The sequence below is a fragment of the Bidens hawaiensis genome, unplaced genomic scaffold, assembly GCF_021521415.1.
Source record: "Bidens hawaiensis isolate Kalapana, Puna unplaced genomic scaffold, B.hawaiensis_p1.1 tig00020520_1, whole genome shotgun sequence".
In the NCBI taxonomy this organism is placed as follows: Eukaryota; Viridiplantae; Streptophyta; class Magnoliopsida; order Asterales; family Asteraceae; genus Bidens; species Bidens hawaiensis.
This window is the reverse complement of record NW_027493137.1, coordinates 403,296-420,063: the sequence shown is the minus strand read 5'-3', so window position 1 is coordinate 420,063 and position 16,768 is coordinate 403,296. Positions and strand designations below refer to the sequence as shown.

General features: G+C 45.6%; 1 pseudogene; it reads left to right on the top strand.

Annotated features, from left to right (window-relative positions):
- LOC143560983 (disease resistance protein Roq1-like) overlaps nt 1–16,768 on the top strand; it is a 41,694-nt pseudogene that overhangs the window by 11,867 nt on the left and 13,059 nt on the right.

Genomic DNA, 16,768 nt, shown 5'->3' with positions numbered 1-16,768 from the left:
AATAATAAGAGAGATTTTAAAAAATTACAAACAAATTTAACAAAGTGAATAGCATGTACTAAAGAAAGGGAGAAGATAACCGTTTGATCCAATAGTATTTTGTACGGGATGATTCAATGATATCCAATGATAGTTACTGAAAAAAAAAACCTATCTTACAAACTAACAAATATGATATTGCAAAAGGTGGTGTGATGATGTGAAATTCGTGTGTCCAAGACACTGTATATATAGACATGCAATAGGACTAATATTTTCGGATAGTTAATTAAATAAAAAAGAAATGTGTTCCTAAAATTACAACCACACAGTATCCATTATAAGTTACATGATTAATATATTTGGTTAGTTAAATATAAAATATATTGATTTCGAAATTACAAGTCAATGGCATATAATTTTGAATTTTGAAAGAGCTTGAAATGTGGAACAAAATTAGGAAACATATAGAAATTGGGTCAATTATGAAACGGTTTTAATTGTTACTGAAGAGGTATGTACCCGCCTCAACACCGAGCAAGGCGGGTCAACCCACAAGATAAAGACATTATGAAGGCACAAAGCCAAAACCTATGCGCATGGCGCATACAAAACATGCTCAGGCATCATATGCCCAGGCACACATATGCTCGCGCATCACATATGCGCGCGGCGCATCAGCGCGCGGCGCATATCACATGCCCGTGTATATCGCATCTGCCCAGGCACACATATGCTCGCGCATCACATATGCGCGCAGCGCATCAGCGCGCGGCGCATATCACATGCTCGTACATATCACATCTGCGCATGAAATATCTGCGCGTGAGAATAAAGAGAAGACCTCGCGCATCCTCAGGATGGGCGCATATCACACGTGCGCATAATCAACCTCGTCCTTATCCAAATCAGGATTAGGGCAACCTTGATTGTGCACGTCAGACAACCTTCCAGAAGGCATCTTTTTAAGGAGAAAGAATATGCTGATGTTGATAGCTGCCAAATGAAAGGTCGACAACTCAGCATGACACATGTGTTACCACGTGATTACAACCAACGAGAAAGCGCCAGGTGTCCCAGAGGACACGTGGCGCAGTGCGATTGGAGGAAGCCAACGAGGTTGAGCCCAACCGGTGGTAACCTTAGCACTATAAATACAGCATCAACTCCACTTTGATGACACATTCATACTCAATCATTGACAGTTACAAGCAGTGATAACACATTCAATCATATTGAATCACATTCATTCACAGTCAGTTACATACAATCACACAGTCTCACAACCAAAGGGTATTGAGCAATTAAGCAATACTCTTGAGATTCTCTGACACACATTATTATCTTCTCCACAAATATACTGATTCTCACGCCGGAGGGTTACCCCAAAGAGGACCCCTCTGTCCCTTTCTGAGGGGTAAGTAACGGCGCTGTTCATTTTGTAGGTGGAAGAACACTGATCCAGAAGAACCATCGGTGAAATAGTATAATCACACCCGAGGAAAGTAGATCTGCTACCAGTGAGAAGATCCACGTTTCTTCATTGGCGCCATCCACTGTTACAAACGGCAATCAGATCTCATCAGATCTATATAAAAAAAAAATCAATCACCATGGTTTCTGGCGTTCGTAACGTTGATCAAGCTCTGGAGGATATTGAACGTGAGGGTGTTAACGACGGACAGCAGGTTCTGAGGGTACCGCGTGATTCTACGCGTACCACCAGCAACCGTCCCTTCGTCACAACCCCTCACGGCCAGACTGAAACTCCTCCAGACGATCTCACGTTACAAAATATGGCCGGCGCGAAGCTGAAAGGACCAATGGGTCCAGAAGATGAAGCAAATGATCCGAATGAATGGCTCATAAACGAGCAGCGGCGTCTGATTGAAAAGTACAACGAAATGGTCAAGCAGAAGAAGCTAGCCGACCAAACACAAAGGCAAGCTTTTGATAAGCAGACTACAAAGAGGCCGCGCGCACCGGAAGAAGGACATTCTGTTCACACTGCACACACTGAGTTCAGTGATGAAGAAGTGCATAGCATGAGGAAGACACGGGATACTCATGCAGGAGGCTCACAGCTCCGCGCGCCTGTGAACATGGCGCCTGGAGCCAGAGCAGATCTGGATCTGCACATGCCGTACAGCCCACCGGTCAGAGGGCAAGTGGACGTAACCACGCCCTACAGACCAGCCATCCTGGTAAAACACTCAAAGTTTACTGCGCGCATCGCGCAGGCTCCCATCCAGCACAAGACAAAGATGCCAAGTGGTCTGGGCAAATATGATGGCACAACAGATCCAGATGACTTTTTGCAAGGTTTCTATAACACGGGAAACCTAGAGAGCTGGACGATGCCAACATGGTGTCATATGTTTGCTCGCTGCCTCACGGGCGCAGCGTGGGTATGGTTCGAGAGCTTGCCGACAGGGCAAATTGATGGGTTCGAGGAACTATTAGAAAAGTTCCAAGCCCACTTCGTACAGCAGCGCAGGCACACGCGCGATCCTGATGACATCATGCACTGCATACGCAGGAATGATGAAACGATTGAAGATTACATCACTCGTTTCAATCAGGAATCCCTGGCAATCGGGGGTATAACTGAGCAGCTCCTGTGCGTGGCCTTTATACAAGGCGCGCGCAGTGATCAACTCCGCCGGGCTCTCGTAAGCAAAGATGGTATGCCCACCACGTGGGCCAAGTTAATGGAGGCATCGCGAGTTTTCGCGAGAAATGAGAAACAGATTGCCCAAGATAGGGCAAGAGAAAGAGCGCATCAGGAAGAATCACCGCGCAGCAAAGAGAAGAGGGCCAAACAGAACTCTGTATGGTCCAGGTTGCAGCCAACAAGTTTTTCTTCCGCGGAAAAACAAGCGCAACCAACCTCACCCCAGCCCCAAAAAGAAGTGCGTAATCGCGGGGAGGGTGACAAGAGGGAGGGCGGCAGAGATCCTAGCAGACCTCTGCCAAGAATATGGACACCCCTCACTAAAACACCTTCACAGGTGTTAAGTACTGAGAATGTCCAATTCAAGCCCCCCCAAGCAGCTACACTACAAGGGACCGCAAAACAGTGGCAAATATTGTGAATTTCACAGGTCCCCGGGCCACAACACCGACGCATGCCATCATTTAAAGGATGCGATCGAGAAGGATGTAAAATCTGGCAGGCTGGCTCACTTGGTGAAAAACCAAAGAATAGAAGATGAGCAACCGGAAGGAGCCTCTGCCAGTAAGAAATACAAAAGAATCTGTGTGGCTGAGGGGGGACGACAAGGGCAGACGTCAAAAAAGAGAAGCGCGCAAATCCACGGAGATTGGCGCGAGCAGCAAGTCATCTTCCCAAGAATCAGGGGAGGCCCTTCAATAAGCAGTCCTCTCGTCATCACCACACACATCGCTCATTACGAAGTGTCAAAGGTCCTGGTGGACACTGGAAGCGAATCTGACATTATGTATGAGCAATGTTTCAGAAAGCTAGACCCGGCAGACCAAGCGCGGCTCGAAATTGTGAACGCACCAATCTGTGGTGTCTCAAATGAAATCATACATCCCCTAGGCCAGATTCAGTTTGAACTAACTATGGGGGATGATGAGCACAAGCGAGCCGAAGTTGTCAACTTCTTGGTCTTGCCCACCACATCATGCCACAATATGATCCTGGGTAGGGGAACGATTGCCCAATTTAATGCTGTACCGTCGCCAGCGCACGGCGCATTGGGGTTCCCTACACCAACAGGCGTAACATTTGTTTACCGCGATCATTTGTGCGCAGTGACAAGCACGCCGCGGGAAGGGAGAATGAAACTTCCAATGGCTGACAATGCGCCAGAGAAGTGGATTTTAAACCCAAAATTCCCAGAGCAAACGGTCACAATTGGCGCTACCATTTCAGACGAAACGAGATTGAGAATGAAAAAGTTGCTCACAAAATACACGTCGGTTTTCGCGTGGCAACACTCCGATATGACGGGGGTCCCGCGAGACTTGGCGCAACATTCTCTTAACACGTTCAAGTCGGTGGAGCCAATTGCTCAGAAAAAGAGAATCATGGGGGATGAAAAGGCGAAGGCCATGAATGAGCAAGTGGAGGACCTGTTGCGCGCAAACATCATCCGCCCGATCCGATACCAGACGTGGGTAGCCAATCCTGTGATGGTAAAGAAAAGCAACGGGTCATGGAGAATGTGTATTGACTTCAAGGACCTCAACAAAACATGTCCGAAAGACTGTTACCCCCTCCCAAACATCGACGCAAAGGTGGACTCCGTGGCGCCATTCAAGCTCAAATGTTTCCTGGATGCCTACAAAGGCTATCACCAGATTCAAATGGCACCACAGGATGAAGACAAGACTGCCTTCAGAACCGACAAGGGTGTTTTTTGTTACACAAAAATGCCCTTTGGTTTAAAGAATGCGGGCGCAACCTATCAGAGACTTATGGATTCGGTTTTCAGTGAACAAATCGGAAGAAATCTAGAAGTCTACGTTGATGATTTGGTGATCAAGAGCAGGGAGGAGAGACAAATGCTCAAAGACATCGAGGAAACTCTTCAGCGCCTAACGGAAGTTAACATGAAGCTCAACCCGAGCAAATGTACTTTCGGCGCGGAAGAGGGGAAATTTCTAGGTGTAATGGTCACTAAGGATGGTTTCAAGGTGAGCCCTGAAAAGGTGGAAGCCATCCTTGACATGCCTTCACCATCCACCATGAAAGAGGTTCAGAAGCTGAATGGTAGATTGGTGTCAATCAACAGGTTCCTAGCGAACCACGCCAGCAAATCTACTCCATTCGTTAACACTTTGAGGAATTGCTTGAAGAAGAGCCAATTCAAGTGGACGCCTGAAGCTGAGCAAGCTTTCAGTGAGATAAAAGAATGTCTCATAAAGCTGCCCGCGCTCACAGCTCCACTTCCTGGCGAAACCCTTACATTGTACTTGTCAGCTGGAGACCGCGCCATCGGCGCAGTATTATTGGTGGATCGCAAGGGGATCCAAACGCCAATATACTATGTGAGTCGGGTACTGACAGACCCTGAGACGCGCTATTCCATCATGGAAAAGTTAGTTTTGTCACTAACAAACGCGTCGCGCAAGCTTCACAGATACTTCAATGGTCATCCGATTGAAGTTCTGACAGGTTACAACATCCAGCAAGTCTTGCGACGCCCTGCGCTATCCGGAAGGCTGACAAAGTGGGCGCTGGAATTAGGTGAACACACGATCACTTATAAGCCCCGTCCAGCGATAAAGGGTCAAGTTTTGACGGATTTCATCACGGAAATCCTAGAGGGAAAGATTGAAGAAGCTCAGCGCGAGGTAGACCCTCCGCGAGCAAATGATGAAGAAGATGTTTGGAGGCTATTCACTGATGGAGCCTCCAACAGCGAAGGGTCCGGCGCAGGCCTCAAACTGGTGGACCCTGATAATCATGAATATACTTATGCTATTAGGTTGGACTTCAAGAGTACCAACAATGAGGCTGAGTATGAAGCCCTGCTGGCTGGTCTGCGCATTGCGCGCAAGTTTGGAGTTAAAAGGCTAGAGGCCCATGTTGATTCTTACTTGGTAGCTGCTCAGGTCAACGGCCTATATGACGCCAAGGAGAACACAATGCCTCTATATCTAGAGCAGGCAAAAAAGTTCGTTGAGCAGTTTGACTTCTTCAGAATCATACACATCTCGCGCAGCGAAAACAAGTCCGCTGACGCGTTGAGTAAGATGGCATCAACTAATTTTGATCACTTTGGCAAAGATGTCAGGGTGGAAGTGATGAGCAACCCGTCAGTGCAAACGCAATCGGTCCTTGTAATTCATACAACTCCTTCATCCTGGATAACTCCAATAATGGAATTCCTGAAGGAGGGGACGTTACCGGATGATCGCGCACAGGCGAGAAAGATAAGACACAAGGCGCAGAACTATGAATTACTTGATGGTACATTATATCGGCGCTCTTATCTTGGACCGCTCATGAAATGCCTGGATGCTGAAGAAGCAAGCTATGTGATTAGGGAGATTCATGAAGGAATCTGTGGAATACACGCTGGTCCGCGCATGGTGGTTGCCAAGGCAATGAGCTCAGGCTACTATTGGCCAGGCATGTACTTGGATGCGCTAAAAGAAATACAAAAATGCAAGGCATGTCAGAGCTACGCGCCAAACACCATGCGTCCAAAGAACAACTTGATTCCAGTGACCTCCGCATGGCCTTTCCACAAATGGGCCATTGATATTGTGGGGCCCCTGCCGCAAGCGCAAGGGCGAGTGAAATTTTTGGTAGTGGCGATAGACTATTTCACAAAATGGGTTGAGGCCAAGCCACTAGCAAAAATCACAGCTGAGGCGATGAAGCAATTTATCTGGAGCCACATCATTTGCCGTTTTGGCCTTCCTATGGAAATTGTGAGCGACAATGGCAAACAATTCACTGACAGGAAGATATCCAGCTGGCTCAAAGAACTGCACATCAACCAAATCTTCACTTCGGTCTACCACCCTCAAGGGAATGGCCAAGTGGAGCGCGCGAATCAAAGTTTGTTAAATGGGCTGAAGAAAAGATTGGAGGGAGAATCCCATTCTTGGGTCGAAGAGTTACCTAATGTCCTGTGGGCGCACAGGACATTAAGCAAAACTAGCAATGGCGAATCCCCGTTCAGCCTAACCTATGGGACTGAGGCTATGATCCCAGCAGAAATTGGACGCCCATCCCATAGGGTACTCATGATGAGCAAGACTGATAACGAGCGCGAAAGAAGATTGGACCTCAACTTGCTTGAAGGGCGCAGAGAAGCGGCTATCATCAATGAAGCCAAATACAAGAAAAAGCTGGAAAAATATTATAATCAGCGCGTTAAAGAATGCCACTTCAAGAAAAATGATTTTGTCCTTCGAAACAATGAAGCTAGCCGCGCGATACCCCCAGGAAAAATGTCCCCCAATTGAGAGGGACCTTATCAAATTTCAGAAGATTTGGGGAAAGGCGCGTACACTTTAAAAGATTTGAATGGCAAAAAGATACCGCGCGCGTGGAACGCAGCACAGCTTAGAAAATGCTTCATGTAAATGTTCAAATATGTAATCAAGGCTTTTAAGCCATCATGAATGATGATTCGCGCTATCTTTCAATATTTGTTCTATTACCTTTGCATACATGTTTCACACTTCCTTTATTAATTTGGAACAATATGACAACACTATATTGACTTCAAAGCAAAATAAAGCGAAGTAAAACATACATGCGCGAGCCTTAGCTCAAACGCGTTAACGAGTCTTAACTCTAAAACGCCAGGGCCTTAGCCCAAACTTACGAGCCTTAGCTCAAACACGTTAATGAGTCTTAACTCTAAAAACGTCAGGGCCTTAGCCCAAAACAAAGAGCCTTAGCTCAAAACACTCACAAACATCCATCTTACATCCCGCGCAGCCTGATCATAAAAATCCTTAAACACAACTAAGGCAAAGTACATGCCATATCATGTTAAGGTCTCAGGTCGAGGTCGCGCGCGGAATCATAGTGGATATCTGAGTAACACACGCTGACATGTAATGGCTAAACTCATACTTCCATATAAATACCGCGCGACAACGACGCGCAAAAAAGAAATAATGAAAAGTTAGCGCGCATGTCAGCATAAACAAGATACTGCGAAACCACAAACAAAATAGAACAGAGGTTAAGTGAATAATTTCCTTACAACCTTGTTCTTATTTTAACGTGCAAGCATATCTTATATCTATACAAGCAAACATGAAGAGATGAATGGAAATGCGCAAGATGTGAAAAAGAGAAAACAAGTTTCATTCCATTGGATTGAAATTTACAAGTATGATGAGTTACAAATTACAAGTATAAAAAATTAAATATGTAAAATTTGATGAAGGGCTTCTCAAGTCTCCACGTCGACGTCAGCCACTTCATCACCTTCATCATCTCCCGCAGCATCTGACGCGGCCTGCTCCTCATCTCCGAACTGACCATAGTCAAGTTCTTCCTCCTCATTGGAGTCTTCTATCACGACGGTGGCAGGAGCAGATTTATTCGCAGCGCCAGAGCCGCTGGTAGGGGCAACATCCCCCGCGCCACCATCATCGCCACCAGCTCTCTCGCATTCATCGAGCAACTTCTTTAGCGCGCCGAGGTCGGGCTGGTCAGCAAGCGCAGCTATCTGCAAAATCATTAGAAAAGTATTGAGTACAAAACACTTGGAAAAATTAGTCAAGTAAAACTCATTAAGGTCAAGGTACCTGCATAAGGATGGGGATGGGAGTATTCATGTACTTTTCCCCCACCGCGGCCATGTCCGCGCAGGCCGCGTCGCTCTTGTAAGGGTACTCGGATGGGTTCTTCTTCAACATGCCATAGTCATACCCATCCGTAAACCCTTCAGCTCGGCCCACCAAGCGCGCGGCGGCATTGCAGTCCATCACAAGGGCCTGAAACTCGGCGGAATATTTCATCGCCAAAGCGCAGCGAGTTATGCCCTGTGACACCAGCCATTGGCGATCCTGCGCGAGGCCAGCAACAGACGTCTCGAGGACAGGAACCTGGGAGTTTAATAACTCAACAGTTTCCTTAGTCTTTTGTAGCTCCTCCTTATCAGACGCTGCTGCCGCCAAGATTTTTTCTTTCTCCGCCTGCGCAGCACCAAGTGCTTCCTGGCTGGACGCCGCCGTCGCCAAGGCCTCATCTCTATCGGCCTGCGCGGCCGCCAACTCCCTCTTCAGGCGCGCAACCTCGCTCTCCAGTGATGATTTTTCAGTGATACTCTGGACGATAGCTTGGTCACGCGCCTCAGCCTGCTGTTCCAAGACACGCACTCTACGCGCGTACTTGGCAACTTCGGCCTCCGCCAACTGTTGCTTCTCCCGCGCAGCTTGGAGCTCATGCCCGCGCTTAATATAGGCGGTGTTGGCACTTGCTCGGTTTTCGCTGAGCTCCGCCTGGAGTTTCTCAGCTCGTGCGCGAGCATCAGAAAGGTTCCAGGCGGCCACCTTAGCCTCTTGCTGGGCTGCCACAAGAGCATCGCGTACTTTAATATAATCGCGATGAAGCTCTTGGGAGGCAGCAAAGAAAGCTGACCCAGCGAAAATGTGATCGTTGAGCAAGTCAGCGCGGGTGCGCTCCTCCTGATACCTCCTTTCAGTAGGAGGCACGGCATGAGCCCAGAAGTCCTCGCATACGCCCATGGATTGGAAGGAACTGTCTTCATTAATATTCCATCTCGGGCGATAAACGTGGTCACCTTCCTACAAAACACAAGAAATGTTCTAAGTCATAAACATACTTATATGGAGGTACGCGCAGCGGAGCAACAAATTTAAACATACCTGCGGGGATGAAGCAGAAAAGTCAGCGCCAGCCCCACCAGAAGTATGCGCTGCGAAGGCTTGTGGCATCACAGGGCTGGCGCGGTCTCCCAAGGAGTCCTCAGCTTGAGCCCCCTCATCCTTCTCATCTTCTTGAATAGGCCTCTTCTCCTGCGACCTGGGGGGCTCCAAACCAGCCTCGCAGAGAGGGCTGCGCGTAGGAGGAGGCGAGGGAGGTCTCGACGCCGCCAGTTCGGCGCGCAATACGGCTTCCTGCTCCTTTGTAACCCCAATAAGGGGAGAATCAGCACTAGCAGGAGCAGGACCAGAACCAGCGGCGCCGCCAACGGCGCCAGGAGTGTCGCCAGCAACTTGTACGCCAGCTACAACTCCTATGAACAAATCAACAAGGAAAAATGGTTTATGACTGAATCCAAAAGAAAAATAAAGAAGACAAGTGTGCAAAACATACTTTGGCGCAATTCTGTTCGCGCGGCGAACATCGCCATAAAATTCATTCTACCCTTTTCAGAGGGTAGAACAGGGGACTCCGAAGCAGCCCCCGGCGCAGCCTCAGCACCTTGTGGCGCCTGTGGCTCATCTGCTACCGTCGCCGGTTCTGCAAACATTCAAAGGAGGAAAGGTTTAATAACAATTCAGCCAGATGAAGATAAATAAAGTATACCTGTTGCAGGCGCGGCACTGCTTCTCTCTTCAGCCGCGCGAAAGGAGGAGGCGACGCCACCATACCTCAAGTGGACAGGAGGTCTGCCCACTCTCACAGGCAGGGAAGCTAAAGAAACCTTTGTGGTAAACACCTGGGTTTCCTTAGGTCCCTTCGTTTGAGCATGGGGATGAGCGACAGGGGTGTCATCTTTCTTCTGTTTCTTACTGACCCCTGCGCCAGATTTCCCCTTAGCTTTGCGCTTTAGTAGGGGCGCCTCCTCTTCCTCCTCCTCCTCTTCCGCGAGCTCCAGCTCGTAGTTTTCAAGCGCATCTGCAAAAACAACCAACAGAACTGTTAATTAACTTGGGTATTCTAAAGGAATGAGCATAAGTGCGAAGGCTTACCAGGCGCGTCACTGTCAAAGTCAAATTCCAGATCCACTGGGATGAACATGTCATCGAAGCGATCTGGGAAACCAACTTCCCCAGCGCCAAGCGCGACGGAGCCACCCTCCACTTGTTCATCATAAGCGGCAAGGACATAATCCTTGGTGACTGCGCAAAAACAAGTCAAGTGATATCAGCAAAAGAATTATGTTCGCGCAGAAAAAATAAATAAAGCAATGAAATAAACTTACACAACCCGTCGACTTGGATAACGGGCTCAAGCGCGCTGTCGGCCCAAAGCTTACTCATGCCGACCCCCACCAGCGCCTCCTCTCAAATTTTCTTCGCGGGGGATGGTTCGGCGGTCAGTTTCTTAACCCAGGCGCCAGTTGGGTTCTTGAGGACACCCTCATCCGCAGGCGCAGAAGAGATAGAGCGCATGGTCATACGGATGGGGATCACACCAGCCCTTATGTAAAAGAACCTCTCAGACCAGTCATGAAGGCTCTTGAATGAAACAGTGGAGCACTTCACCTTCTGACTGCGAGGAATGAAAGAGATCCAATTGTCCTGGATCTTGGGCTTGTAAAAATATTGAAAGCGCCGAGGAGTGGGTTCCTCGCGCTGGGATTTGCACATGAACTCAAAGTGAGTCACGCGCACGAGTCCAAACGGATGGACTTGGGATATATGAATCCCATAGAACTTCAGCAGTGCACCCACAAACCTTGTCATCGGGAGACGAAGGTTGCAGTGGGTGAAAAAGTGGCTATATAGGGATATATAGCCGGCAGGCGGGTCCGCCGCCGTTTGCCCGGACCTAGGCAACATGCAGCCAAACAGGGTGGGAAAGCCCTGAGAGGCGATGAGGTTGTCGAGATCGGCCTGCTTCAATTTGCAGAGGATTTCATTCCACCTTTTGGTGGCCTTGGTCCTCCCTACTTCCTCCGATGTGGTCTCAACAACCCTCTTCCCTTTCCCCTTTTGCTTCAATGTCGACATCACCACAGACTTCACACGGCGTCTTCGAGAGGCAACAGAGGTGATTGAGGGGCTAGACGAGTCTGAACTATCAGACATACAACTGCACCAGCAGATAATCGAAAAATCGAAAAGATGAATATACTCAATTCAGAATATGAAAGGCAGAAAATAGAAAATTTGAAACAATGAAGATGAAGATAAAAATTTCCTAAGGGCCTGCTTTTATAGGCCCATGAGAGAGAAAAGTGGTAACTGATGGGATTTCACGCGCCCCCACTCGCAGGTGTAAGCCAACGAGGGCGCGGCACGTGTCCCTAACACTGTTGAGGGGACATAAAAACGTAACGGACCTGCCACGGAGCAGAGACGCGCCCCCACTCGCAGGTGCTAACCAATGCGAGCGCGACACGCGTTCAAGACAGCTGTGTGAGGGGACGTGAAAGGCAACTGTAGCACCTCGAGCACACGAAACGTCTGACATGTTTACGGCGCACGTCACCACCAACTAACCACGTGTTCGACCCTTCGTTTTCAACCCTTCGTTTTCAACCAAATGGATAGAACTTCGCGCAACGATGGAAACAACCAATAAAACGACAAAACCCCTTTAAAGACCAAATCAGTAAGTCTAATATCCATCTTACCGCGCTCGCGCGAAATAAGACACACATTAGACTGGGGGGGCTTGTAGAGGTATGTACCCGCCTCAACACCGAGCAAGGCGGGTCAACCCACAAGATAAAGACATTATGAAGGCACAAAGCCAAAACCTATGCGCATGGCGCATACAAAACATGCTCAGGCATCATATGCCCAGGCATACATATGCTCGCGCATCACATATGCGCGCGGCGCATATCACATGCCCGTGTATATCGCATCTGCCCAGGCACACATATGCTCGCGCATCACATATGCGCGCAGCGCATCAGCGCGCGGCGCATATCACATGCTCGTACATATCACATCTGCGCATGAAATATCTGCGCGTGAGAATAAAGAGAAGACCTCGCGCATCCTCAGGATGGGCGCATATCACACGTGCGCATAATCAACCTCGTCCTTATCCAAATCAGGATTAGGGCAACCTTGATTGTGCACGTCAGACAACCTTCCAGAAGGCATCTTTTTAAGGAGAAAGAATATGCTGATGTTGATAGCTGCCAAATGAAAGGTCGACAACTCAGCATGACACATGTGTTACCACGTGATTACAACCAACGAGAAAGCGCCAGGTGTCCCAGAGGACACGTGGCGCAGTGCGATTGGAGGAAGCCAACGAGGTTGAGCCCAACCGGTGGTAACCTTAGCACTATAAATACAGCATCAACTCCACTTTGACGACACATTCATACTCAATCATTGACAGTTACAAGCAGTGATAACACATTCAATCATATTGAATCACATTCATTCACAGTCAGTTACATACAATCACACAGTCTCACAACCAAAGGGTATTGAGCAATTAAGCAATACTCTTGAGATTCTCTGACACACATTATTATCTTCTCCACAAATATACTGATTCTCACGCCGGAGGGTTACCCCAAAGAGGACCCCTCTGTCCCTTTCTGAGGGGTAAGTAACGGCGCTGTTCATTTTGTAGGTGGAAGAACACTGATCCAGAAGAACCATCGGTGAAATAGTATAATCACACCCGAGGAAAGTAGATCTGCTACCAGTGAGTAGATCCACGTTTCTTCAGTTACAATTAATTTCATATGAACTGATATTGATTTGATTTCAGTTATATCTACAACATAAAAGTTGTAAATATATATCAATTGATCAAGTTATAACAAATAAATTTAGTTAAAATGATATAAAGAAAATAAAAAAAAACATACACTTAGTTATATCGTATGTTTGCTGTCCATACTTCATTTTTTGCTTTTGGCCACCAAATGGAGGTCTGTATTAACAAAACAAAAAACAAGTTGCAAAAACAAAAGATCATTTGAACTAAAATATGATAATTACAAACAAATAAACGAAAAACTATCATAATATATATGAAAACTTTGGTGTTGTAAGACTATAAGAGGGTAATTTCATTCGTGATATTTAATCCCCAAGATCATGAACTGAGTATATAACTTTGATATCTAGCGATTATGAATTCATTAAAATGATGCAGCAAACAAATATTTTTATGAAATTTTGGTTTATAAAATTGAGGAAATTAAGCAATTAGAATGTATAAACAAATAATTGATACAAAGTAAGATGATATCAATATAATCCATCAACAAAATCAAAAAATATTACTATCATAAAACATAAATCTAGAATTGGAATAAAAATTCATCATCATCATCATCATCGTACTCAGTATATCCCACCAATAGCAAAGCTATGGTAGGGTCTGAGGAGGGTAAAATGTAGGCAGCCTTACCTCTACCCCCATAGGGATAGAGAGGCTGCTTCCGGTGAGACCCCCGGCTCGATAGTAGTTTTGCATCAAGCCTTGGACATAAGGCACATAGCACTCAATCATCGGGACACCGGCTGATCGGTGCATGTACCCTTATCTTTCAGCTATCAACGCCACTACATGATGCCTGATTAACCGTCCGTCACTTTTAACGTTATTTTCACGAGATTAGTAAAATAACGTCAAAATTAGTGCAATTTCACTTTTGCCCACCCGAGGGTTCACACATGTATACATCATATGTGCGCACCGCAAGCAGGGCTAAATTGGAATAAAAATTGATTTAATTAATTAAAAGAGATAAGTTACACTAACCTTGTTGATTATCATCAAAGCTAACAATCCGAGTATAATCGAAAGAAAATCTGGAGATTTACAAGCCGACTTGACTTGTAAGACAGCTTGTTTATATTTAATTTAAACTCAAATTAAACAACTTAGTATTTATTTAAAAAAAACATATTTAAGTTGTCATCGGGTAAAAGAGAAGGCTCACACAACAAGGCCGAATGTGCCAAGGGGACAAAATCTTTCGTGTTGGCCTATACCCAATTCAATCTCCGTTGTTTGTCATTAAAGATGTGGGAAAACAAATTATATTTGGTTTTAGTTACATGAAAAACCTAAAATCGAACTAAAAGTTCTGGTTTTACGAAAACATATAACCAAACTATTAGTTTTTATTGAGTTTGGTTATTTTGGCTTACATTTTTCTTCTTACAAGGTTGAGCTTGGCTTGGGAAAGTCTCGTTTGCCAGATTAACCTAAACGAGCCATAGCTCTCCTTGAGCTCAGCCCATGAGCCAATAAAGTCTTGAGCTTGTAATTTATTGTTTAAAACATATATATATATATAGTTAAGACCATGTGTAGTCATAAAGCCTCATCTTCAGGCATTATGCGTCACGTGACATCCAGTAAGAGTTATGGTTTTTACAAAACTGGGTGTAGTCATAAAACCTCATCTTCAGGCATTATGCGCCACGTGGCGCCCAGTCACCTGTACACTTTTTTGTTTTTTTAAATAATAATTTATTTAAATAATTAGATATAAAATTAAAAAACTACATTAAAATAAAAAAATACATTAAACTCACAAATAAAAGCTAAATTAAAATAAAAAAAAAATACATTAAATTAATAAAAAATACAACAATAATAATAAGACTACATGTTGCATTTTTCAAAATTTTCGCTTGCCGAATTTCTTTAAGAGATTGAACTCTCGGGTCGTCTTGGATAACTCATTTTCTAAAATCTCGATGTCGTTGCCCAATTCATTCCTTTTAAGTACTTCGACGGCGTCCAAATTTACTTGAAGACGTTTAGCTCCAAGTTCTTGTATATTTTTGAGTCGAAGGTTCATTTCTTTGAAATGACTTTCCATTTCGGCATTCGAACCCGTTGCCGACGACGACGCGGCCCCTTTCCCCTTTCCCTTGCTTCTTCTTCCCCCCGGCCTAGGCATCTCGGTAATATCCGCATAAGGATTCCCGGCTTCATTGTCGATTAGGTTGAAGTTTCGAGCGTCGGAACGGAGGCGTGTCTGGATCAACCGAAGACAATGTTTTAGACCTTTTTTTATGCGGACCACCCTGGGTGTTGGCCTCCATAATCGGGCCCTATTTTGGGTGAAACCTCAGGTGTTATTTCCAAATGCTAAAGTAATTGAAGCTCTCCGTGACCTTATGTTGATACTTTGTCAACACCCTTTCCATTATTTTCGCGTCAGAGACACTGCTACTCCACGTTCGAGTCATTCTATAGTAAACCGCATGGAAACCCGTGCATTTGGTGTTTATGTCGTTCCATTTCGACTGTAAGGAATCTTTTTATCGGCGCGAGTCCCCGCCAAGTTCGTGGAACAACTCTTTAATTTTGTTTCAAAATACGCCCGTTGCTTGATAGTTCGTTAAAAAATTAAAACATTACAAGTTCAATGTTTGTTCTAAGAAATTTAAAAAATATATATAGTTTTTAAAAACTTACCGCACTCGGCGTCTTCCGATATCGCGCACCAAGCACGAGCACATAGTCCGCACTCGTCGATACTCCACGTTATGGTATTCATTTTAGCCCGAGCTTCGCCGGCGGGCTTCTTTGCGTGTTTTCTCGGACGTCTGCGTTGGCTCGAACCGCCGCGAGTCCCCGGGATGGGTTGTGGATCCGGGTTTATTTGTGTCTCCGACACAAACTCGTTGTCTGGTTGGGAACCCGACCCGGCAAAAATGTTTGTGGTTGGGTTTTGGAAACCAGGCACCGTATTTGGTAAAGGGGCTCCGGAACCTAGTAATGCCATTGCGATTCGAACGGATACGGGGATTGAGAGACAGGAACGGTTGGCATCGGGGCGGTAGATGGGTTCGGTTGTGGATTTTGGGAATTTTGGTTGCTTGCGTTGCCTTGACAGGCAAATTGACCGAAACCGAGAATATTTTGGTTGTTAAACGGAAACATTTTGGTAGTAGGTAGTAGAAGAATTGTGTAAAAAATATTAGGTAGAGAAGTAGTAGAAAGAATTGTGTAAAAAAATGAGGTTTGAGTTTGTTTTTATAGTATATAGTTAATATTTTAAAAAGTTTTTTTTTAATCCAACGATAATATTAACAGATAGATTAAGAGATATATTTTTGATTTTTGAACCATTTCTCACGTTATGTCTAAAACGCCTAAAAAAAGTTAGCCAAAAATGCCGGAGGGGAAGGGGACAGTGTGCCCCCGGCGTTTTGGCCCAAAACGCCGCCGAAAAACGACGAGTACGGGTGTAAGGATGTTATTTTAAAAAAAACTTTCAGTTTATATTAAACTAGCTTTTATCCCTCGTATTACGGGGTTATTTTACATTATTCGTTTTTAATATTTATATATTTTTTGGATTTTAATTTCATATATTGTAAGGAAGTTAATAACATTAACTTAGGATTTGATAATAAAAGAGCTTCACAAATTAATAAGATGGTATAACCCGGTTTAAATGTTATCTGGGTTTGGTGAGACCCA